Genomic DNA, 24,632 nt, shown 5'->3' with positions numbered 1-24,632 from the left:
TTTCTCTGTCCGGCAGTCTTTTCCCTGTCTTCTTTCCTTCCTTCCTTTCTTCTCTCTTTCTCTTTCTCTCTCTCTCTGTCAGGCAGTCTTTTCCCTGTCTTTCTTTCTTCCTTCCTTCCTTCCTTCCTTCCTTCCTTCCTTCCTTCCTTCCTTCCTTCCTTCCTTCCTTCCTTCCTTCCTTCCTTCCTTCCTTCCCTTCCTTCTCTCTCTCTCTCCCCCCTCTCTCTTTGTCATTCTTCCCGCCCCCCCTTCTTCTTCCCCTGTGACCCTTGTGCTTTTTCTTGATTTTTATTTTTAAAATTGCATTGCAAAATCCCCCTATTCTCCTACCTTTCCTAAACAAAATATCATAAGAGTTTTAAGCATGTTTTTACATCATTTCTTGTCTCCTGGCTCCACCCCCAAAGTCTCCTGCTCCACCCCCAAATTTTAGTGGGCCATGAAGGAGAAGTGTCAAAATAACTGGGCCACAGGGGTGGGGTGGAGTTTGGGAAACCCTAGCTTAGAGGATTGTGGAATTGACTAGGGTATTGTTTTGACTAGGGTATTGTTTTTGATTGTTATGAATTTTTGTTGTTTGGTGAGCACCATACAGTAGCCTCATTTGGGCAGAAGGGTCTTGCAGTATCACCCCTAAGGCTATGTGGCATGAGGAGGGGGAATGCAGACTGCCTTTGGGGATGGCTGAGATAGATCTCCACTTAAGCTGTGTGTGTTTTTTTTGTGTGTGGGGGGGGATCTCTAGGGCGTATCCCAAGCAGTGAGCCAGCTGGACAAGAGCCACTAGGAGTTGGCTCAGTTCTGGGGCAGAGTGTCTTGCCCACTGTTCGCCAAGGGAGGGGTCTAGGAATGACCCCTGGCCTTGACCATGCTGCAGTTAATGTTTGCCCTTGCTGCTAGAGTTTTGTATAAAGTGGCCTTTGGTTGTCTGTCTCCTTATTCTGACTGGGGGTGGCAATATCTTCTTGGGCATTTTTAAAAAGTACTAAATTCTATAATTGGTAATAGGAGAAATTGTTGAATAACTGAATGATTTCCTCTGCTGTTAGATCCTTTATATTTGGTAGCCATTCAATGCATAAAACTTTACATTTTTGAAAAATGCAATGAACTGCAGCCTTTAAAGGTAAATGCTGCATACATATGAACAATTCATTAATAGATCTTCTCATTCGCTGAAACACTGTGGTCAACCTGCAATCCAATTTTTTTTAAAATACAATAATTACAAAAAGAAAAAGAAAACAAACAAACAGGAATTAAGCATTGTAAAAACAGATAGTAAATGTCTGCTTTAAAGGCTGTGATGTCAAGAAGGCCCTCCTATTTCTGCATGAAGATGCCAGTAGTTATAGGAGATGGCCTCTAGGAAACCTTTTGCTATGCTGTTGGGTTTGGCTCAGACTGCTTCAGGCCTATGAGGAAAAGAAGCCCACACTTCTGCCATTGCTGACAACTGACACCATAATGAAAAAAGAAAGGTAGCTGCCAGGTGTCATTATTAGCATTGTGGAATAATTATCAAATAACTGAGGAAAATACTTGATGGTCAACTGGATAGTTATAGCACAATGTAGCAAACATAAGCCCCCTTTGAACCCAAGGTAGCAATTTTGCTCTCAGATTAATAAAGTTGTATTTTAAAAGTTATGTTCGCATTGTTCAATAAAGATATGTTTATCAACAATCATAATACCCCCCCTCAAGAAAACTCACATAGGCTGCATTTCACACATGCAGTTGCTTTTAATGTAAGTTACTAGTACATGAAAAACATAATTCTTATTTTTGCCTCATCAGTGCTTACTACTGACTCTGGCTCTAATTTCCAAAGTTTCAGGCAGCCTTCAGATACTGTTCCTTTTTGCAGTAGATGGTCTTACATGGGGATGAGACTTGGCTATACCTGAGGGTCTTTGGTTCTAATGCATCACTTTGTGCTCAGATAATGAGGTCAAAAACCTCCATCAGTAATACAATTATTTTCTTGTGTCATGCCTCTGAGACAATGCACCACATATGATGTTGTCAAAGAGAATGATAATTATGGCACATATTAACATTACTATTTAGGAAAGGAAGTGTGAAATAAAAATTAAACAACCCAGTAACACTGTCAAGATGTAGGTCACGGTGTTGACATATATCAATTAGACCAACTCTTTAAAATAATGTATTTTTTAATTGAGCCCTGGGAACTATCATGTGGGTTTGCTAATTCTGTGGCAGTTAAAATGTGGCTTGTGTTCCCTAGATTGTGACCTCTAAGAAATAGATATGGGAGAACTACTTCTGTAACATTTTTCCTATGATAAGGCACAGCTGGGTTGGAGCTTTTGATGCTTCTACTTTATCTTTTTAAGTACTTGAAGCAGGACCAAATAAAATAGGTTGTTGCAAAGCAGGGATCATCTATCAAGGGCTGAGCCTGGTTTCTGAATGGAAATAGCTGAATTCTGCAGCTAGACACATGTCATGAAAGAAACAAGTTTGTGCACCTACGAATATTTGAGCCTACATTCCATAAAGATGGCAAAGCTGTATACTGAAGCACTACCATTACACAGTGGAAAGAAATTCTGCTCAAGCCCTGCCTGGCTGTTGGATATCACCAAGCTTTTTTCCCCTGCCTTTTCAAGCTTATTATCTCAAGTTTGGATTGAAAACAGAACTACTCAGCAATTCCTCAGGATGCAGAATTTTGTCCCCCAATCTTGACTTCTGTGCTTGCATAGTAAAATCATGGAATAATAGCATATTAATTTAAGCCGTCCCATCTCCAGCTGTCCTTACTGAGATTCCCACATTTCTAGTAGAGGTTTCAAAGAAATCAATGAGCAATTAGTTGTTCATATCCAGTAGAACCTTCCCTCCAGCCTAAGTGACTACACTTACAAATGCCTATGACTTGTTAGCATTTGGTGATGAACCGCCTTGCCTCTGTTCTCCTGCTTTCTGTGTTTGATTTCATTTTTGTGTTTACACTTGCTTGTGTTTCATTCATTTCTATGAAAGCAAATTCCAGAAAGCTGGTAGCATAATAGCAATAAGAGGAGCACCGAGCTGTTTTACAAGCCAGTAATCTGGTACTCTTATTGAAATACTCTAAGCAGCCATCAGCCTTATAGTTTATCCACTCGGGAACCAAATTATTGCCTCATAAAACAGCTCTGCACTTCTATTATGGCTTAAATATAATTGTATTTAAAGACCTTGTTGGTTCCATTTAGGAAAAATTAGCTTTTATCTTATTAAATAAAAAGGAGCTTCTAATAACCTTAATGATTTTGTTTGAATTAATGTAATATTTAGAACTTCATAGGCAAATATATTCATGTATGCTCACAAAAGAGCCAAGAATTTTTTAAACTTAATTTTCAATCACCCGAGTAACTCCTCCAGACACACAGTTATCAGAAGCAGGTGCTGGCTATCATCCAGCAGGTCAGATTCATACACAGAGCTCCACGTGATCAGATGATTTCTCCATTCTTTCTCATGGAACATTTATGTGTATGGAAGATAAAATGGAACATATGTCCCAAACTTAAGAGCCTGGACTTAGTTCAGGTCCAAATACAAGGAGTTTATCCTATGCAGCTCTTTCTTCTTAAGCAGCTCACTCAGGAGACACATTTGTACACTATAGTGTCTCTCTGTACATAAAACAATTTTGCCACATTGGGAAGATTCATGGCTTTTTATTTGTAAAACCAGGAATCCTCTGATTACATATTCTTATAAAGTACATAGAAGTAATTATATTTAGTATTCAAATAATTATGAACAAACCTTTGTTCACAAAATGAATCCTTCTTACAATTACCCTTTCAGAAATCAATGAAAGCAAGTCTTGAAGGTCAGAAACTGTCTAAAATGCGGTGGTAAATTGCAGCTACGAGAGGAAAACTGTATCTACTCATCCACATGAGCTAAGGGCTTCTATTCATGCAAAGGTAAGTTTAGATGTAACTATCAGTTCCTTCATAATTCTGTTTTATATCAAACTCTTGATACCTCAGCAGCAAATAACCTTATACAAATTTCAGGAATCTCTTGTGATGACATTTACCTTTAAATTATTGTGCAAGTATACAATTATTATGGTTGCAGGTGGTCAGAATGTGTGGCAATTCCTTGTTATAATATTGGGCTGGATGCAATGAACTGTGAGTGGAGAGCCACTTGCAGACTGGATATTTGACAGCTCCTCTCTTTCCTAAAGCCCCCGTTCTCAACGAAAGTAGATTGGACACCCTTACTTAGATAGCCCAGGCAATCCCAATCTCATCAGATTTTAGAAGCTAAGCAGGGCTGACCCTGGCAAGTATTTGGATGGGGGACATCCAGAGAATACCAGGGTCAGGAGGCAGAGGCAAGCTATCAAGCCACTTCTCTGAACATTATCCATGCCCCAGTAGGAGTTGCCAGAGGTTGCCATGACGTCCAGGCAGAGGAATGCAAGCACACACACACACGCATTAAAAAAAAACCAAATTAAAAAACTGGGTTGGATGAGTGTCTGGAACAGCAGGAAATGAGAGACAAAAGGATGTAGAGGAAATTATATATTGGCAAAAATCATCCACAATTCTTGGGCATGGAAAAGTGACCTTCTGCTTATACAACATAGGTTTAGATTGGAAAAACAGTTTTGATTTTTTTTTAAAAAATAATGTTATGTTTCTCACAAAATTGTCATCCCATCTGTGTGTCATGACAGTAGTGATGACATGATTCATCACATGATTTTTTTCCCTTCGATAAAGCAAATTATAATTTTATAGCTTTATAAATTGGAGCCTGAAGGAAGAAATAATTTGCTGGGTTTTTTCTCAGTTTTATAGTGATCTGTACTACACTCATTTTGGACATATTCATATAAATAGGATTCTTACCTTTGACCATTTTATGGCCAAAATCTGCTGTATAAAACTGATCTCTGAAATTGCAGCCATTACACCAATACTTCAGAAAGGATTTTTGTACACATCTGCTGACTTTTTGATCTCCTATGATAGAAATATCAAACTTATAGAAAAAAACTTATCTGATTTTGTAATTAACTAGCATTAAAGCCCGTTGTAGGAAGAAATACAACGGGCCCTAGAAAAAATATTCGGGAGGGGGTGATGAATGTGTAGGTGGCAGGAAGGAAGGAATAACAAACAGAATGAAAGAAAGAGAGAGACAGAGAAAGAATGGTAGGGAAAAGATGGGGAGAAAAGAATGAGAGAAAGGCCCTTTCTCCATTCAGCTTTGCTCCAGGTCTACCAATCACTGAATCCACCTGGTAAAAAACTCACATCATCCAAAATGCTTCTAAATTTCAAATATCCTCCTCACCTTTTGTGAAGTTTTACTTCTATATTTGAAAAGAAGGAAGCCCTAAGCAAGGATTCCTGCCCCCCATGTGGCGGTGTGCACATTGCTGCCATGCACTATCTCTTTCATTTGCCTGGGACCCGGGCAGCTGAAGGGGTTAGCAAAGCACCTCTCCACCACTTGGAAGGCTGCCTTCCTTTGCTGCCACCTCTTTTGCCTGCCTGGGACCCTAGCAGGTCTGGTGCTAGGACCTCAGGCACCCCAGGCCAGCAGCTGTCCTGTGCCCCCCACCTGCGCCTGCCCTGCCACCATACCCCCATCCACAGGGAGAGCAGCTGCAGTGGTGTGGAAGGAGGGGTGGGCAGATTCTGACTGAACACAGAAACCTCTGAGAGCACACTGTGGAAGCATTCTCATTTGAGTTGTGCTTGAAGAAGCCACGCTGATGCCCCACTTGCCTGTTTCACCTTGAAGGCAAGAGCAGCTGGGTGGGGCACATTCTCTTCTGAGTTGGGCCTCCTTTGTGAGGGAAGACTGACTCGGAGAAGCTGTGCTGACACCCCTCCTGACTGCCTTCACCTTGAAGATGAGAGCAGCCGGGCAGGGTGCATTCTCCTCTGAGCTGGGCTTTCCTTGTGTGGGAAGACCTGCTCAGAGGAGAGCACATGTCAATGCACCTCTGAGCAGCACACCTAGTAACTTCCTGAATCAGTGCTCTCTCAAGTGAACGATAGATGGGGCTTTGGGGAGGAATTTTAAAACTTGGAGAAAAACTTCTACAATTACAAACTTAGATCCACATGTTCATGAAAACACCTGTTCTATAGTACTCTTGGGAACTGCAGGGCAACTCCAGGATGAAAGTGTTTTCATTGCCCATTCAAAAAAATGAATGTAGAAGACTTAAGAAAATGCAAAGCAAGACAGAAGTGACAGAATATGCAATGCAGACAATTACTTTTAAATACACACAAAGACAAGATTTTCTGTCAAGTGTAGAAACAGCCAAAGAGAAATGGAAGGAAGGAAAGTAGACAGACAGATGCTGCAATCACACATTAAATAATGCAGTTTCAGTCCAGTTTTAAAGCACTTTCCATCTGGATTTTGCCAGTTTACACAGAAAAATCCAGTTGGGAATTGTATTGGAAATGGATTGAAAGTAGGGTTGCCAATCCGCAGGTGGGGGCAGGGGATCCCCCAGTCTGGGGGCCCTCCCCTCACTTCAGGGTCAACAGAAAGCTGTGGGGGGAGGGAAATGTCTGCTGGGTACTCCATTATTCCCTTTGGAGACCAATTTCCATAGGGTATAATGGAGAACTGATCTGTGGGTATCTGGGGCTCTAGAGGAGTTGTTTTTTTTTAGGTAGAGGCACCAAATTTGCAGCATAGCATCTGGTGCCTCTCCTCAAAAAACTATCTAAGTTTCAAAAAGATTTGACCAGGGGGTCCAATTCTCTGAGCTTCCCCCCCCCCCGCCAAAAAAAAGGTGCCACTATCTTTCATTATTTCCAGTGGAGGGAAGGCATTTAAAAGGTGTGTGGTCCCATTAAACGTGAAGGCCAGGACTCCATTTGCAGTTCAATTATGCTTGTCGCACTCTTGCTCCTGGCCCGACTCCGATGCCTCCTGGCTCCACCTTCAAAGTCTCCTGGCTCTCCCAAAATCCCCAGCTATTTCTTGAATTGGTAAGAAAGATAGAGCACAATAAAATTTAGAGGTTCTGGAACTCCATTCCCGTGAGACTGAGAAATGACAGGAAGACAGGCAAGCAGGCAGGAAGTTAGGCAGCCATTAGAAGTCTTTTATCCCCTCCCACTTGCAGGTGGAGGTAGGGTGGCCAGACCGTCCCGGTCTCCCGGGACTTTCCTGGTTCTGGCCACCCAATCCCGGCTCCCGGGCTGCCTATACCGGGACCATTACAAGGTCCTGGTATAGCCAGCGGGGAGCCGGCGGGCCGCGCGCGCGGGCGGGGAAGGCGGGGAGTGAGGCAGCCAGCGTCCCTGCGCGTGCGCACAGCGGTGTGCGCACGCGCAGGGACGCTGGCTGCCTCACTCCCCGCCTTCCTCGCCCGCGCGCGGGGTCCGGAGAGGCCGGCGCTGGTCCCTGGAGGCCTCCAGAGGCCAGCGCCGGAAGCGTGGAGAGGCCGGCGCTGGTCCCTGGAGGCCTCCAGAGGCCAGCGGAGGCAGCGTGGAGAGGCCGGCGCTGGTCCCTGGAGGCCTCCAGAGGCCAGCGGAGGCTTCGTGGAGAGGCCTCCGCTGGTCCCTGGAGGCCTCCAGAGGCCAACGGAGGCATCGTGGAGAGGCCTCCGCTGGTCCCTGGAGGCCTCCAGAGGCCAGCGGAGGCTTCGTGGAGAGGCCTGCGCTGGTCCCTGGAGGCCTCCAGAGGCCAGCGGAGGCTTCGTGGAGAGGCCTGCGCTGGTCCCTGGAGGCCTCCAGAGGCCAGCGGAGGCTTCGTGGAGAGGCCTGCGCTGGTCCCTGGAGGCCTCCAGAGACCAGCGGAGGCAGCGTGGAAAGGCCAGCGCTGGTCCCTGGAGGCCTCCAGAGACCAGCGCCGGCCTCTCCGGCCTCCGCAGCCGCCGCCAGCCCCGCCAGCAGCCCGGAGGAGAGGCCGCCACCGCCCTGGATCCAGGTAAGCCAAAAGCGGGGGGGGGGCGGCTGGCGGGGGGGGGGCGGCTGGCGGGGGGGGCGGCTGGCCTTCTTTCCTTCCCTCCCTTCCTCCTTCCTCCCTCCCTCCTTCCTTTCTTCCTTCCTTCCCTCCCTCCTCCCTTCCTTCCTTTCTTCCTTCCCTCCTTCCCTCCCTCCTCCCTTCCTTCCCTCCCTCCCTCCCTCCCTCCCTCCCTCCTTCCTTCCTTCCTTCCTTCCTTCCCTCCCTCCCTCCCTTCCCTCCTTTCTTCCTTCCTTTCTTCCTTCCCTCCCTTCCTTCCCTCCCTCCCTCCTCCCTTCCTGACTGAATGGGCCACAGGCCTGATCCAACAGGGCTTCTCTTATGTTCTTATGTGACACAGTGTGTTGGACTGGATGGGCCACTGGCCTGATCCAACAGGGCTTCTCTTATGTTCTTATGTGACACAGTGTGTTGGACTGGATGGGCCACTGGCCTGATCCAACAGGGCTTCTCTTATGTTCTTATGTGACGCAGAGTGTTGGACTGGATGGGCCACTGGCCTGATCCAACAGGGCTTCTCTTATGTTCTTATGTGACAATACTGACTTTGGTGGACCCAAGCACTGATTCAGTGTAAGGGAGCTTTGTGTTTGTGACTGGAGTGGACAATACTGACTTTGGTGGACCCAAGCACTGATTCAGTGTAAGGGAGCTTTGTGTTTGTGACTGGAGTGGACAATACTGACTTTGGTGGACCCAAGCACTGATTCAGTGTAAGGGAGCTTTGTGTTTGTGACTGGAGTGGACAATACTGACTTTGGTGGACCCAAGCACTGATTCAGTGTAAGGGAGCTTTGTGTTTGTGGCTGGAGTGGACAATACTGACTTTGGTGGACCCAAGCACTGATTCAGTGTAAGGGAGCTTTGTGTTTGTGACTGGAGTGGACAATACTGACTTTGGTGGACCCAAGCACTGATTCAGTGTAAGGGAGCTTTGTGTTTGTGACTGGAGTGGACAATACTGACTTTGGTGGACCCAAGCACTGATTCAGTGTAAGGGAGCTTTGTGTTTGTGTCTTCTGGTGCAATTTTGTTCTCAGATCCTGTATTTACTTCATCAGTATATGGGATAAGGCACTTTCTCAACTGTGCTGCATAATGCAGCCTATTTATTTTGTCCTGTTTGCTCTGTTGGCTCTATCTGCGCCACCTTCATCACTTTCGGGGTGTGGATCCCCCAGTGGGGTGGTCTCACGACTCCCTCCGCCGGCTGTTTCTGATAGCCCTGCGCCCCCTCTTTCATTTGATATGTGTCCCGTGCGGATGCCACCCTCCCGCCGGGACATGCCGCAAAATGAGCCCCCTTGAGGCTTATGGTGGCAGGGCTCGGGGGAAGCGAGCTAGACTGCTGTTCTTTTGAGGGGTCATAGAGTGTTTCGAGCCCATCCCTGTGGCATCGGTCCCATCATTGTGGGGCCCAGGGGGCCGGCGCAGCGGCATGCTGAAGCAGCCTGTCGGTCACTTCCGGGTTCCTGTCCTGCATCTCGACCTGTGACAGGCTGCTTCGGCGTGCTGCTGCGCCGGCCCCCTGGGTCCCACAACGATGGGACCGATGCCACAGGGACGGGCTCGAAACACTCTATAACCCCTCAAAAGAACAGCAGTCTAGCTCGCTTCCCCCGAGCCCTGCTGCCATAAGCCTCAAGGGGGCTCATTTTGCGGCATCTCCTGGCGGGAGGGTGGCACCCGCACGGGACACATATCAAATGAAAGAGGGGGCGCAGGGCTATCAGAAACAGCCGGTGGAGGGAGTCGCGAGACCACCCCACTGGGGGATCCACACCCCGAAAGTGATGAAGGTGGCGCAGATAGAGCCAACAGAGCAAACAGGACAAAATAAATAGGCTGCATTATGCAGCACAGTTGAGAAAGTGCCTTATCCCATATACTGATGAAGTATATACAGGATTTGAGAACAAAATTGTTTCCGGCGGTGATATTTGGGGGATTTTTGGGGACGTCATAGGAAGTGCTGTGAAGTCACTTCCTGTTTCCGGCAGTGGCATTTGGGGGAAATGATGTCATTTGGGGGAAGTGATGTCACTTCCCGTTTCCGGCAGGTGACGCGGGGGAAATGATGTCACCGGAAGTGATGTCACTTCCTGTTTCCGGCGGTGGCATGACGTCACCGGAAGTGACATCACTTCCTGTTTCCGGCGGCGCGCGGTTCGTGCGCGCGCACCCCTACCTTCCACCCCCCCCCCCAAGGTGTCCCTGGCTGGCCTTCAGACATTATGGTCACCCTAGGTGGAGGGGAGCGAAAGGGAGCCTTCAAATGGCTTCCTGCCTCTTAAAGCAAGCAGTCCACTGTAGCCTAGTTTGAATAGAAAGAGTGAAGACTATTTGCAGATGGAAAGGTGATACAGAGTCAGTATAGAGTCTGTTTCTGCTGAACTTCCCTCTCCCCTCCCACCCTATGATGGAACATTTCTTTTATTTCCATTGAAGATGTTTAACTGTTTTCTGTCAGAGTTTGCTTCAGTATATTTAGTTATTAAATGATGTTCAGTGTTACTTAAGCAAGTATGTCTGCCACATATTAGTTCACACTGGATTCAACCACACACTGTGCTGTAAATGAAGAGGTGGAATATTGCCCCATAAGGAGGAGTTTCTGGAATATTTATAAATAGAATACCTCACCTCCCGAACAGTAGGGGCCGGGGTGGGGGGTTTACTGGGCGAGTGCAGCTTCGGAAGGGAGTGTTAGTTGGAGGCAGCAAAATGGTGGCAGTATTGTTGTGTGTGTGTGTGTGGGGGGAGATGGACTGAGGAGAAGCAGTAGTAATCAGTAATGCTCCAGGAGAACCTCTCAGCAGAGAACTGTCTTGGTCAAAGGTCAGTGGCCTTCTGATGGGGTTCTGGCCTGACAGGGCCGGCAGTAGGCGGGTCACAGTGAGGCTACCCAATGGTAGAGGGGAGTAGTGACAGAGTGCAAGGCCACTCCTGTGGTTGCCACAATTTCCAATAAAAATTGAGCCACCACATTGAGCTTTTATTATATCTTTGATAAGAACATAGAGAAAACATAACATTCAAAGCAAACATTCTTAGGAATTATGATTTTACCATTTCTTTGGCATTGTATTAGTTTTAATTAAAGAAAAATGACTATTCATTTTTTAAAATAACTATGTATTTTAAAAACCTTAAAATAAGTTCTGTGCTTGTTGCTGCTTCTATAGCTCTGTTTCAGCTACACAAAATTCAGCAGTATGCAAAACTGGGTTAGCAATGCTCATGATGATGCAATTGCTTTATTGAATTTTACCCCTCAATGATATGATAAATCAAAATGAGTTCAACTATTCTCTTTCACTCCCCTTATTTCACTGCTTGGTTAATATATGTTTGTTTAAGTATTAGTTTCTATATTTATGTGTTTCTCAAATCAGTGCCAGAATGCAAAGATGCCCAGAAGTTGTACAAACTGGAAAGCAAGAACTGATCATTGTAGCCAGTGTTTCATGCCTTCTATTTCTCTCATCTCAAATGAGCCCACTCACAAATATACAACTTCAGGGAGCTGTATATCATTGAAGTATGTGAGGCCTAGAGGCAACCCACATTCCCTGAGCAGCAGTGGGGCACTCCAACTGGCCCACTGAATGGAAACATGGCTGGGTCAAAACTGGTGCAGTGAAGGCATCAGGTGGGCAGGACCTGCCTTCATGGCCCAGAAACCCAAAAGGAGGGCATAGCCCATGCCAGGAGGGGGACAATGAAGTCTGGACACCAGCCCCCTGGTGGAAGCAGATGGTAGATAGAAGGCCCCAGAAGCAGAGGTAGCTATGCAAGAGGATGCCTCACAGAAAGGATGATACTTACAGGGGTGTGGGGTTGATGGAGGTGGAAGCTACACTTGTCTGACACTGCAGTTCCTCAGGGCAGCCTAGAGAGTGACATAGCAAGCATGGTTGAGCATCTGTAAGAGAAATGGAGGAAGAGCCAGGTAAAGTCAAGGGGCAGTGAGAAGACTACAGACGTGGTCCCAAGTCCAGTACTAAGCTGAACCAAGGGAGACTCAGGTACCACATAAAATAGTCAGATACAGGAACTAGTTGAAACTTGAAATGCCAATGAACATAGGAATACTGGAGGCAGGGTAATGTTCCTACTTCCTGTGATGGACAGAAGGTTGTTCCACCCCTGAGCGGAAAAAGAACCACTAACTTAAGCCTATGGAAGTGCTACTCCAGCACTCCCTTTGAGAAGGGGAGTGGAATGTTGGAGGGAAACAGCAGAAATTCAGTTCTGCTTTAGGGAGAGAGAACTGAGAACTCAAGTCTGGCTCAGGAAAAGAGCAGATAGAGTGAAGGGTAGCTCAGCCTCTGGTAATGTGACAGAGTGGTTTTGCTCTTCTTCTGAGAGATAATAGAGTACCTTGTTGTTAGGACAGTCTCTGGCAATGAGCACACCTTGTGCCATTTCATCTGACTTTTGGGAAAGGGCAGGCTGGCATGGGTGGAATTCTGTGTATGTGTGGTAGGATCCAACCTAGTGGCTAATAGGTAAAATCCTGTTTATGCATGAAAATATTAAAGAAAACTGAAACTACTCTCTAAATTAATGTGCCTAAACCAGGTTTCTCTATTATCTATCTGAAGTCCTGTGCTGCTGGTCTGTTCATGGAAACCAGTCTTTAGATAAACAAATCTTTGTAGTCAGGCCTTGAATTCAGCAGGAACCCACAGGAGCACAGCTCCTGAACCTTTCTGAGGGGTCCCCTTCCTCCTCTCCACCTACCTACCTTGTCCATTGAATAGTAGGTGCAGCTGCATAACAATCCCTGGATGAGCTCCACCACCTTTTTTTTACCAGATGAACCCTATTTGTAGTTAATATACAATTCCTGCCTCAGTTGCTTCTATATTTTAGTTGTGTTCCACAAAAGTTACCTTAAACCAGCGAACCAAAAACCTATACACTCGCTACCTTTATAACTACCTAGTAATTGAGGGGAAGGTTTATAGTTTTAAATAAACTTGGTTCACCTCAAATTATAGGAAGCTGTGTGAGTCCCATCAGTTAATAGAAATGACTTGTCACACTTTCCATTACACTGGCTTTGGCTCCCACTGAAGTTCTCACCTGATCAGGGATGTAACCATACAACTAACTCATTCTACATGACTTCTGTATTCAGATGTTACTGGTACAGCATGGGATTTGACCACAAAAAATGGCTTCTTGCTGCAACTCCAATGTAAATAATGTTCAATGGGTTGTGAGTTGATCATGTAATAAAGCAACTTTGAATGTGCTGCAAAGTATTGAATTCTGTGTAGACTTACATAACCCCTCTATTCAAGCAACCTATTTGATAGTGAGAATTGCCTCACTAGTACTGTTCGCTTTAGAGACTGAACATACTTGAAGCGAATCCTAGCCAAAATTTATAATAGAAGTGAGGACATGTTGCATCAGTATAGCATTCAAACAGGGCTGGCTCACACACTAGACAAACTAGGCATTTGTCTAAGGCGCTGGCAGGACAGGGGTGCCAAATTAGCCGTCCTCCCTAGACAAATCCTACTTTGCCTCTTCCTCTGCCAGCCTACCCCTTCTTCCCCTCAGTAGCTTGCCTGCTGGCCTTTCCCCTCCTCAGTAACTCGCCCACCGTCCTCTTCCTCCACGCACCCGGCCCTTCTCTTACTCAGAAGCTTATCCACCATCCTCTTCCTCTATCTGCCTGACCCTTCTCATCCTCAGTAGCCTGCCCCTTCCCCCTCACCCACCATCTTCTTCCTTTGCCTGGCCCTTCCCTTCCTCCTTAGCTCGCCCACCCCGCCTCCTCCCTGTTAACTTTCCAGAGGCCACCTCCCCCCCCAGTGCACTCACAGGAGCGATGTCAGCCTCCTGCTTACCCACTTTGACGGGCATCATAGTATAGTGTTCTCTGCTGTAGTACAGACCTGCTCACTATTAAGAGAACACTGTACTACAATGCCCGCTGAAGTGGGTAAGCAGGAGGCTGGCGTCACTCCTGTTAGCATGCTAGGAGGCAGCAGAGTGCAATGCCATGTTGCGGCACCACAGATAAGAGGGAGGGGGAGGGAGCAGTCTGGGGTTGCCCATCTGGAGGGGGGCAGTGCGCAGTCATGCCACATGCCCTAGAGCTGGGCCAGCATTCAAACAGGCAAAATCACAAACTGTCCATTTCCAAATAGTTCTAGGAATGTTTATCTCATCTCTGTTGCAAATTATCAATGATTATAATTTCAGTCTATGCAAGCAGATGGAAGTTGTGGAATGGAAAAGAAAAAGATTCTTCCCAGGAAAGTTAGTATTAGGGGTGTACATTCGGTTCGGCCGAAGAAACCTCCAAATCACCCCTGATTCAGAAGTATACGGCACCATATACTTCCAAATCCAATCGGAAGCCATTATATGGGAGCCATATACGGCTCCCCATATGGAACTCCATGGAAAAGGTGGGAAAGGCGCTTCTGCAACCTCAGGGGAGCTACTTGCCTCCTTTCCCACCTTTGGAAGCCTTTTCCCACCTCTCCCATAGCCTCCCTGGGATCAGGGAGGGAGGGGGAGAGGAGCCCCAGCAGCCAATCCAAAGCATGCATTTGCAAAATGCATTGCAAATGCATGCTTTGCAGGACTGTTGTGTAGCTGATGGCTGGGTTAATCCCCCAGCCATCAGCAACATTGCTGTTCTTTTGTTTACTTGGGTATCCAAGTAAACAGTGTTCTCTGGCCAATCACAGAGCAGTGGTATTTTTTGAAACTGCTCTGTGTAGGGCCAGAGAACCTTTTTAAGGAATCTGCCTGGCTGGACTCCATTCCATTGCTGCTGTGTTAGTGTGTTGGTGTGTGAGAGAGATTGTGCTGTGCTGACTCTTGGCCTCAGCTGCTGCTGCTCTCCCTCAGCCTTGCCTGACCTGCCTGGAGAAGAGAAGACATCGAAGGTAAGACAGTCTTGGGGTTCTTGTTTTTATTTTAGTTAGTAAAGGTGCTTTTTGAGACTCAGAGTCCCTTTACTTATCCAGATTTGGGTGGCTGAGTACTGGGTAGCTTATTTGGGGTTATGGTTAGTGGGTTTTGCTGGGAGTGGGGGCCTGGGGTGGAGGGTTGCCAATTTGCTCATATCTTATTTTAGTGAGAGGACTTTTAAAAGTGCAGTGTCCTTTTTCCTGATTTGGGTGGCTTGGATTTCTTGGGATTAGGGTGAAGGATTTTTTGGAGGGAGGGGTTGGTAAAGTTCCTGTATTGTTAAAAGTCAAGTTTTTTACAGTTTTAAACGGATTCTGTGTTTGATTTGTTGCTGCTGTGTTGTGCTGCTGTTGTTCCTTTTCTCTTCTGGTTCTGGTTCTTGAGGGGGGGGGGCTGTTTGGCCTAATTTTCATTGTTGAAAAGGTCACTTTTTTAACACTTGAGTTTGTTGGCCTTTTCTCAGCGATCTCTTTGGATCTAGTCTCTGTTGTTGCTGGTTTTGCATCCTGTCCTGTTGTCCCTTTTCCTGGTTCTGTTTTTTTTTTTTTTTGGGGGGGGGTGTTGTTGACTGATTTGGCCTGAGGTTTTCTATTGTTGAAAAGGTCACTTTTTTAACAGTTGAGTTTGTTGACCTTTTCTTAGTGATCTGTTTGGATCTGTTCTCTGTTGTTGCTGGTTTTTCATCCTGTGCTGTTGTCCCTTTTCCTGGTTCTGGTTTTTTTTTTTGGGGGGGGGGTGGATGGGTTAAAAGTTACATTTCTTTCTGTCATATTTTGGTTTTTTTAAATTACTTCTGGCTGATGTGGGGGTTGGTGTGTGGGCTGTGTAGGGTGGGTCACTTTCATGTTTTTATAGAGCTATTTTTTGAGTCTGAGGGTGCTTTCGGTTTGGCTAGGGCCACTAAATAGACTGCCCCACTAATAAGGGTGTTTCTAGGGATTTTTTCTTAAATTAAAAAAAAATCCAGTTAAGGGTTTTATCTTTTTTCAAAATTCAACTAGGCCAGATAGGGGTGATTTAAAAAGATTTTAGGTTTCTCATAAAAGGCAGCGTAACTACTAGGTCACATCAGGCTCCCTTTTAAAGAGACTAGGGTTGCAGTGCATCTTGCTTTCAGCCACTGAAAGCTGGTGCATCAGATTTCCATAGGGTAAACCACAGCTTCTCTCAAGTTACAGGGGACACTTGATTTCTAGTTTGCAAGGAAATCCGGTTTGTCCCAGAATCTAGTTAGGAGAAGTTTAACTGGGAGGATATAACAAGGATTGCCTTCATTTCAAGGTAGCATTTTAAAAACTGTAGCCAGGTAGAGGCAGGATCACCTAGTCTCCTAAACTTTACCAGATCACTACTACCCCAACCCAAAGAAGGACAGGTTAGGGACCAAAAAAACAAACAAACAAGTTTTGGTGGGAGGGTTTTTAAAAAGAAGTCAGGGCACTTGTTAGTTCAAGCTACAGTGCAGTGAGTTAGGTTTGTAAAAAAAAAAACCCACTCTCATTTCAGATTGTGTGAGACGGGCCAAGGGTGACATGAGTGACAGGCAGCAGAAGAGGGGGCCTGGGGGCAAGGCCAAGAAGAAGACTGGAGGGGAGGGGGAGGATCCAGTCCCCCCCCCCCACCTGTGCATAGGGCCACTCCACAGCCGCCTTTCAGCACTCTGACCTCTGGCCGGAGTGTGATGAAGATGTCTCGCCTTGGGCCCTTTATTGAGGCTGCTGCTGGGGCACCCCCAGCAGAGGTGCCATTAGGTGCTGGCACTGAGCAGGGGTCTGCTGCTCGGGCAGTCTCTCCTCCAGCTGTTGTCGCTCGGCCTCAGCAGCTGGAGGAGGGGCAGCAAGAGCAGCCCTCCTTGGAGATGAGCTTTGGGGACAGTTTTCTATCCAAAACAATCACCCCAAGGAGGGTGCAGAGTGTTCTGCAGGAGCTGGAGGAGAAGCTGATTGAGGAGGAGCAGCCCCCTTCCTCGGTTCCTTTGGGCACCAGCAGTCCTTCAGGAAAGGCCAGGAGGGGAGGCTGTATGGGGTGGAGGGGGAAGAAATGGAGACACACAAGGTGCCTCCATCTCCGCCCACTTCCCCCCGGTGGCCAGCCCCTCCTGCCAACCCGAGACACGATGTGTCTGCCCTGAGCACCTCACAGGAGGTGGCTTTGGACACCCAAGCTGCCAGTCAGCTTGGGCAGCCATACACCTCCGAAGTCTGGAAGCATTTCCGACTTATGAAGGATCCACGCTATGCACAGTGCCAGCTGTGCAGGGCCTGGATCAGTCATGGGTGGGACGCTGCCCACCTAACTCCGGGGGGATGCAGAACCACCTGCGGAAGCACCACCAGGTGGTGCTTCTTAAGAAGGAAAAGCAGGCTGGTGCAAGGGTGCCCAAGCAGCCGACACCACCCAGCCATGAGGTCCGTCCCATTGCGACTACCTCCAGTGCTCTCCAGGAGAGTTCCGTGGCAGTGCAGGGATGCCAGCCATCTCTGCCTAAGATGATTGGTGCGGGTGGCATCTGTGTGCCAAGAGGGGGATCAGGTACGGCAGGAGGATGATCGCCTGAAACCTTGCCAGGTTGGTCACCCAAGGGCTTCCATTTTCAGTTGTTGAGAATCCTGGGGTGCTAGGGTTGTTCGAGTACCTGGCGCCCTGGTACAAAGTTCCTGCAAGAACCACCATTAGCAAGACCATTGTGCCATCTGTTTTCAGACAGATCTGTGCATTTGTCCCGTGTTGCCGGGGGGGGGGGGGGACTGGTCATTTCACCTCAGATATCTGGAGCTCCCAACATGCATTCGACGGGTATCTCTCCCTGACTGCACATTGGTGGCAACCCAGTGAACTGCAGGGTGGGGGTGGCAGTAGTGATGATGATGATATTGGGTTTATATCCCGCCCTCCACTCCGAAGAGTCGCAGAGCGGCTCACAGAGCAGCTTTTCCTTCCTCCCCCGCAACAGACACCCTGTGAGATGAGTGGGGCTCTCACAGCAGCTGCCCTTTCAAGGACAACCTCTGACAGAGCTATGGCTGACCCAAGGCCATGCTAGCAGGTGCAAGTGGAGGAATAGGGAATCAAACCCGGTTCTCCCAGATAAGAGTCTGGCAGGCAGGGTCAGGGCTGCCAGGTCAGCTATTGCTGGGCCTTGCTGCAGGCCGAAACAGTCAATGGGCCGCACATGGTGGACACTCACAGAGCCATCCTCTCTCGGCAGTTAGAGGGCTGGGTAGGCAGTGGGGACGTCACCACAGGCTTCGTGGTGACTGATGGTGGCTCCAACATCAAGGCGGCTGTCTAGTGTCAGGGCCTACAATGCTTTCCTTGCGTGGCCCACCTTCTCCACCTCGTGGTTAAGGACGCATTGGGCCAGACAAAAAGCCAGGATTGTCGGTATCTAGCCGTGACCCATGAGTACCGACCTGCTCCAGAAGTGTTGGCACATCATGGGTCACTTCTCACACAGCAATACGGGCTCGTATCTGCTGCGTGAGAAACAGACACTGACAGGCGTGCCAGGGCACCGCCTGATCAGTGACATCAGCACACGCTGGAACTCCACCTGTTCCATGCTGGAGCACATGGTGGAGCAGAGAGCAGCCCTGGATGCCTTTGGCCCTGAGACAAGGGTCTTTTGGGATGAGAACCGTCTCACCCAAGAGGATTGGGTGGTCATTTCTCAGACTGTGGAGGTTCTTCGGCCCTTCAAGTCCCACACAGAAATGCTTTCGTCTGACATGGTGTGCATCACACTGGTCGTCCGCATGGTCTACATGGCCCATGCCAGTTCATTTCTAGTGCCAGCTCAAGGCTGTGCAGATGTTCTTCCAGTGGTGCACGCCCTGGTTGTTAGGCTGTAGGAAGGGCTTGAGGCTCACTTTCAGACTTTCACCCAGGATAAGGTCTACATGATGGCAATCATATTAGACCCGTGCCTTAAGGGCATGATCTCCGAGTGGGTCAATGAGCTTGATCGCTGGCGAGATGAGCTCTCCTAGAAAGTCGAGTGCTGCAGAGTCAGGGTGGGCCCAGTGCTGGTAGCTGAGGAGGAGGGGGGTGGAAGCAGCTCATCTGCCACCTCCACCACTGTTCATCCCCAACCTCCCTGCCTAGGCAGTGTTTCCCACCAGACTCACGCCACGAAGAGTTTCAAGATGACACTCATCGGGGTGCTCGTTGATCCCTCTGGCAGCGGTAGGCCCCTGAGAGCGGAGACGGGTGCTGCGATGGTGAGGGACTATCTTTTGGAGCCCAGCGAGTCACAGGAAATGTCTCCTTTGGACTACTGGGTCACGAAGGAGGGGGTCTGGCCAGCCCTCTCCTCCATGGCCAAGGCATTCCGCTTATGCCCACCGACGAGCGTGCAGAGCGAGCGTGTCTTTTCACATATGGAAGACATTGTCTGCCCACATTGCAATCGCTGCAACCCTGGACAGTTGAGCAGTTGGTCTTCCTGAAAGTCAACTTGCCTCTGTTCGGCTCCCCGAATTTAGACTTTGAGAGTGAATGAAGTGAGCACCTAATTGTCCAAGCATCATCTCTTGGCCCGTGATTGAAAAGTGGTTTTAAAACGCTCTCCCACTAAAAATAGACTGAGTACAAAGACAGTCCAAAAACTCACTCACAAATTGATTGGCAGTGCACCCCCTCCCACCTATCATCCATCCCCAAACCAAAAGTGAATGCTGGTTTAAAATCTGCAAAGCAATCCAAATTTCCCCAGTCCCCATCCACACATGCCTAATAATACTGAAAGGGCCATTGCAACCCCCAGCTGTAACCAACAGCACCCACAGGCCCAGCCAGGATAACCCAGTTTTTTTTTTTTCCAGGAGCAGGAGGAAGAAAGAGGGAGGTGCCAGTGATGATGACAGGCAGCCAGCAGCCATACCAATGCTGAGGTCCCTCTAATGGGACAATGATAGCTGGTGTGTTGCTGCTGAGCTAAGAGAGAAGGAATGGTTCCCTTCCTCTCACACAATCTGAGGCCCTTCTAGTGATCTTCCTCAATTGGGTTGCAACTCTGGCTCACCTCCTCGTGGTACACCCTGGGTTACACAAAAGAGCCTGGACAAGCCAACCATCCATCACTTACCGTAAGTCTAAATGCTTCTTGCTTTGTGTCAGATACAGAATGATGTGGAGCTAGGTGTGGTCCACCGCTTCTCTTGTTTGATAATTGTGTTGTTTGGGCTGGAGAGCTGGCATCTGTAGATTGCGTGTTCTGTGGCAGGGAAACTGGCATCTGGGTGAGAGACCCAGAACCAGCATGCTTGTTGTGCTTGGCCAGCTCTCCCCACATTGTTTGGGGCAGGGCTGGAGAGCTGACATCTGTAAATTGTGTGTTCTGTGGCAGGGAAGCTGGCATCTGGGTGAAAGACCCAGAACCAGCATGCTTGTACTTGGCCAGCTCTCCCCATGTTGTTTGGGGCAGTACTGGAGAGTTGGCATCTAGGTTTGCTGCAGCCAGGTTGTGTTTTGTGTGGCAGTGATGTTGGCAACTGGGTTTATGTTGGTTCCAGGCCAGCAGGGTTCATAGAGTAGATAGATGGATGTGCATTTGGTCCTATAGAGGTTCTCTGGTGTGAAGTTAGGTTTGGCTTTGGGTGCCCCAGGAATTGGACTCCCTGGTCCAATTTTTTTGGCCTTGTGGGTTTTGTGTGCGATAGTGCCCTGAAGCTGCACAGCAGTTTGGGGGGCTCTCCTCAAAAACCACTGCTCCCTAGAGCCACTTTTCCCATGACAATTACACTGGGGAAGCGGCTCTAATTGGTTTTTTCTCACCATTGGGAACAATGTTCCTTTTGGGGTGCCCACAGAAGAGTGCAGTCTTTTTGTCCAGGGAGGTTGCATGCGGGGGAGTCCCCTGAAGCTGCCTTGCAGTTTTGGGACCTCTCCCTCAAACCCCCCTCTGGCCAGAGCCACTTTCACCACAGCAATTATAGTGGAGGAATGGCTAATTGGGCTTTCCCCACATTGTGGGCAATGGGCTTTTTGGGGAGCCCAAAGACAGGGACTCCCTGGCCCAATCTTTTTGGGACTTGGGGTTTTTGTAGGGGAGAGTCCCCTTCAGGTTCCCTGCAGTTTTGGGGGCTCTCCCTCAAACTCCCTGCCCCCCAGTAGCCTCTAATTATGCCCAATGTTGCCATTGATTTCAATGGCCCATAGGATATAATGGTGGGATAGGGGCATCCTCTTTGGGTGCCCCTGGAATGGGACCTCCTGGCCCAATCTTTTTGGGACTTGGGGAATTTGTAGGGGGGGTTGTAGGGGAGAGTCCCCTACAGGTCTCCTGCAAATTTGGGTGCTCTCCGTCAAACCCCCTCCTCTCCAGGCGGCTTCCAATATACCCTATTTTGCCATTGATTTCAATGGCCATAGGGTATAATGGGGCCACATTTTTGGAAATAGCCGCACATCTACCGCATATACGGTTTTCCGAATTTTTTGGCCCCGTATATTTCTGAATCCAATTTTTTCCTTTTTTTTTTTTTTTGCACACCCCTAGTTAGTATTAAACATGTTTTCAGGACAGAGGTTTAACATCAAGGCTGTGGCTAGAAATTAAGGGTTCTGGAGCATTCAGGTAAATTTATTATATGGAAATGGATTCCTGAAATTTCTTAGTGCATAAGAACTTCTTTTTATTATGTAAAAAGAAATCCTCCATACAGGAGATAAGAGTGTTTCTTTCCCGGTGAAAATTCTATGCTTTCAAATTGATCATGACAAATCACAAAGAACATGAGATCTGCGTCTTAAAACTATGTTTCTGAAGCAGTCATGACAACTATTTACTCAGAAAAATGTTTTATAACTACTACTTTTTTTGTACCATGGTTTCAAATTGTTCATTCGCAGACTTTTCATTTGTACAGTTTTCATTCCCAAAGTCAGTTATAATGTGTCTTCTTTACATCACTTAAGATCCTGGGTGTGTGGTTTTACTCTCTCTCTCTCTCTCAGTTCTTTTCTCACATACTCTTTCTCAATGATTATTGTGTATGCTGAATGCTAATAATGGAATGAAGCCTCAAAATCTGATTCTTTTTGATTATTTGATTAAAAATTGCAAGAATCATCCTCAAACGTTTAAAATATGTTTGTTTTTTTGAATTCTTGAAACTGTCCCAGATTGGCCTAGCTGTAAGTGTTATTTGTTCTGCTGTAAATCTTCCTTTGTATTTATTCTCCATATGGCTTTAGTATATCTCGACTTCCTCCACAATTTCTTAATTGATAGCTGTGTCATACAATTAATTAGTAGCACAATTAATTTGATTTTTTTCCTGTTTGATGTCTAGGCAAGAAGAAGTAAGAATTTTTTTCATTTTAAATTAAGAGGGCGTAAAATAAATTACTATCTTAAACTATGTGTTTAGGATATTTCTAGTATCTGAAGAAAATCATAAGGTATAAATGTTAAATTTCAGAGATGGCATACATGACAGAAATAAATATGCAAAACACATGTCAGAGGATGTACAAACAACCTGAACATTTTCTTTAGAATAAATCAAAATGGTCATTGAGATGATGTTTTGTTTTTTTTGGTCATGCAGAAGACTACAAATTACTCTGGCATTACAAGCATTGTTCTTTTATTCTCTGGGTTTCAGACACGTCATCAACATTAATGATAAAAGCCTTTCAGACACACACAAAAATAATTCTTGAGCCTTAGGAACAAATACATCTTGGGCACCAAGAGAGAATATTCCACAAACATCATCAATCTCCTTCTGAGCATGATTTACAACCTTGCGTTTTGGCCAGCTCAAGACATTCATATGTGTGCCCCCACAGCAGCTCAGTGGGATTTTCCCCATCTTTGCCCTCTAAACACATACTAACAATGTAACACGAAACATCTAGAAGCAGATTTTGGGAAATAAAATAAATTTGTACAAAGCTGACGCTTTGGAGATATTTGTACAATACCAGTGGTGGAGAGAGAAACCTCTTTAAAGTATATATAATTTTAAATTAGCACTATTGAGACTGTAATGTGGCTCTCTGCCTAATTTAGGCAGTTTCAACCATTCCATTGAAAGGATTTGACATATTTGTGACATAGCTGAAATCACTACAGCTTTGTGTTAAGTCATAGTTCAGTTATAAAACAAACTGAGTAGTTTTTCTCAGAACAGGTACTGACAGAAAGCATTCTGTCTGCATGGGCAATGCATCTTGATTCTGCCTGCTCACTGCTACCCATTTATCACAGAGGTTAATATATAGAACTATTCCATTTACTACAAAGATTGTGAGAAGAATTCAGAATGACGGAGCCTCATTACTTCAAACAGTATAAAAATTCCAAGTCACATTTGCTGCATGATGTTAAACTAGAAAAAAATTAAAATAATTCATTAGTTTAACACCACGAATATAAACTTTTTCTAATGTTGAAAATGCAATTAAATGTATTTAGAACAAACTGCATACTGGAATTACAGATTTCACATGGTAGCTGAGGCACATTCCCCTCTAAATGGTTTCCTTAATCAATATTGCCAGACATGTAAGTATCTACTATTTCACCCTGTATAGACATCTTAAAGATCTGTCTGTGTTTTCAACTAATCATAATGTTTGTATGCTTTCCTGAGGAAAGTATAGCATTTCTGTCCTTGATCATGACTGCAAGTCAGTTACAATTAATAATGTATGTACATCTGTTTTAGTAAGTGCATAGAATAAGACTTTCTGGAGTACATTAAGTGGCTTCAGCTGTGGTTCACAGATTCTTTTCCTAAGTGTCAAAGAGTTTATTTATCTGCAAGCCCAGGACTATAACTAAACATCACATGAGATTGTACTGTATCAGAATTATACAAAAGGGACTCCATGATTTGTCCCACAATCATTTTAGCTCCCCTATGCACATATATGTACATGCTCACACACTGAAAAAATAAATCTATGGACTGGAATCATGCAAGTTGGCTAACTGGACTCTTTGCCATTGCTGTAAGGAAAAGCCCCCTACTTTTCATACACATGGACATCGTGATCACCAGTATGGTTGCCAGGGTGCCTGGAGTTTTGACTCGCACACATCTGCTCTAAGAAGTGGACTTTGCCCACGGTTTCTAAGGCTTATGTGGATACTATAAGCCTCAGCTTTGCAGCAGCATTCTACATCTCTGGATGGGTGTTAGCCAGAACTACAGACGAGCTTCCAGCTATTCCTTGTGTGCCCAGTCTTGGCCGCTGCAGTGGAAGAAGCCATGCCACCATGAACTGTACAGGCAAACAGTTTCCAGCCTGTTTCCATGAACCAAAGGCTAACACCACCAGAATCCATCTTGTCTTCCTGACTCCATATCCAACAGCTGCTTCAACTTCTGCATAAGGCAATCAAGCATATCTTAGGCGTGGATCCTGCCAGACCACTCAAGCCTTTGTCTAACAGAACTCAGGACAAAGACTGGTGCCAGGAAGAAGACTAAAGAAGAGGAAGACCATCTTCAGCCAGAGCCAAGTTCCTTTGTACAAACTGGGTGTTACCTAGGCCACAATTTGACTCTCTATTGTCGCCCTTTCAGATAAGTTCCCTAATCTTGAGTGTTCCCCACCCAATAGTCATTTCTATTCTTCTTTCCAACTGTCACTTTGGAGCCTCTCCCTGGTCCGTTTCAATCTGAAAGTTCTCTCAGGTATCCAGGATCCAGGCAAGTCTATTGGTCAACAGCAAGCAC

The sequence above is a fragment of the Heteronotia binoei genome, chromosome 2 (genome assembly GCF_032191835.1).
Source record: "Heteronotia binoei isolate CCM8104 ecotype False Entrance Well chromosome 2, APGP_CSIRO_Hbin_v1, whole genome shotgun sequence".
NCBI classification, from domain to species: domain Eukaryota; kingdom Metazoa; phylum Chordata; class Lepidosauria; order Squamata; family Gekkonidae; genus Heteronotia; species Heteronotia binoei.
This window is presented reverse-complemented; position numbering follows the sequence as displayed.